Raw genomic sequence first — 2,243 nt, forward strand, 5'->3', positions numbered from 1 at the left:
GTTCAAGTAGTAGTCAGGTGGTGCATAAAATGCTGTGCAGGTAGCAGTGAGATGTAATACACTGTCATACACACCGTCTATGTCTCACTGCTACCTGATGTAATACACTGTCATACACACCGTCTATGTCTCACTGCTACCTGATGTAATACACTGTCATACACACCGTCTATGTCTCACTGCTACCTGCACAGCATGTTATGCACCACCTGACTACTACTTGAACTTGTGCAATATGGTACAGATAAGGAGCAGTACATATGTTTCAGTAGAAGTAGTGTTCAAGTAATCAGGCAGTATGTAGTTAGTTATAATACATATTATTAATGCAGTGGGGTTGGTTTGGGGGAGACAGACGTTTGCCTTCCTACTTCCTCATCTTATCCAACTAGTGCTCCTTAGTCAGAGACTAAACGAGGGACAATGCCAGATGAGGGGCAGGTGGACCTTTGGGACAGCCAGATGAGGGGCAGGTGGAGCAAACAGGGTTGAGAAAACGACAGGAGGGACAGCAAAGACAAGGGCGGTAGGGGGGGGGGGGGTTGGTGGTGGGACGCAAAGTAAAAAATGAAAGTGGGGTCAATGGTGTCGTCTTGGAAGTCCTCATCCTCTAGTTCCTCCTTCGTGGCCAGGTCCTCCAGCAGCTGGTCAATATCCTCTGCCTCAGGGTCCATGTCCTGCAGGGTTCTCCCTGTCTGCCTGTACAGGTAGTCCACACCAATCATCTCTCCTGTTGACGAAAGCAATAATCTTGTTAGTATAAACATACACACAAGCACAGATATGTACAGTCAAAATACAATACTCCAGAATTGTTACAGCACTACTGGTTAGATGCTGAACTGCATTTCATTGTCTGGTACTTGTACTCTGCAATGACAATAATGTTGAATCTAATCTAATCTAATCTAATATCTATCCCTTCCCGTCCACTGACTATAACCATACAATACACAGTACCGTGAAGGCTATACACTGGGACTGATCTATACCTATGCCTCTATGCCTGAGCTTTAAAGAGCAAATAATAACGTTTGGATGAGTAGGAAAATATTAATAATAATAATATAATAATAATAATAGTTAATAATAAGTCATCAATCAAATACCAAAACGACTCAAAGTTAGAGGCTCTACACACAACATACAGTATGACATAGTACAGTATGCGTAATGTAACACTTACAGACTATTTATAGACAATAACCCACTACACATCAGGCACACACAACAAATGTGCCAGTTCAAAATCTTTCCACATTAATATGCACTGTTAATACAATCACATCTCTAATATCCGATCTCGTCAGCACATAAATACATGAAGGCTCGCGCAGCTGAGCTCAATGACAGCCAAGTTATGAATATTTCGCCAGCAAACCAGTGACAACCACATATTTCATCATGAGATATTAGTCATTCAACTAATACAAGATAGCTCTGATAATTCATTATCGTTGTCTTTATGCCCTGTTGCGTTTTCAACAAACGTAGAACTAGCTATCTATCGGCGGGCATCACCGCGTCTGTCTCTCGTCAAAAACGAGAGGTGCAAAGTGTTGCTATGAACTGACAACACCGTATTAATTTATATTAACAATTCCGTTGATAAAAACAATTTATAAAGCCAAGCTCAGTATCTGGACTTACCATAAACGGATGCAGTGAAGCTGAAGGTGACAAAACCGATGGACTGACAGTTCGAAATGTCATGAGTTGTTTGCATAATTATGATGACGTGCACCACCACTAAAGCATTTGGGCAACATGATTGGCCACCACCACTAAAAGCATTCTAAAGACATGATTGGCCACCACCACTAAAGCATTCTAAAGCATTGATTGGCTGCACTAAAGCAACCACTAAAATGCGGGCGACATGATTGGACACCACTAAAGCACTTGGCGATATGATTGGATGTGCACGTTCTAATGAACAAGACTAACGTGCTCTAGGTAGCGCCAGGCGAGGGGAACGATAGTCTGTTAAGGGTGGGGAAGAAAGTGCAAAGAGGGGGAAGAAGAAAAGGGAGGAAAAAGAGAGGAAAAGGGGAGAAAAAGAGGGGAAAAAAAGGGAGAGAGAGAAATTGAGGCTTCTTTTCCATTATCTACATGTTTAATAGTCTCAATGTATTCTAAACAATTAATGCACAATAAAAAATGTCGCCATTGCCATTTTTGTATGGGGGGGGAAGAATGGATCAGAAAGTCACCGGTTCAAATCCCACCAGAAACAAGACAAA

The sequence above is a fragment of the Nansenia antarctica genome, assembly GCF_963989245.1.
Source record: "Nansenia antarctica genome assembly, contig: SCAFFOLD_77, whole genome shotgun sequence".
Taxonomy (NCBI): domain Eukaryota; kingdom Metazoa; phylum Chordata; class Actinopteri; order Argentiniformes; family Microstomatidae; genus Nansenia; species Nansenia antarctica.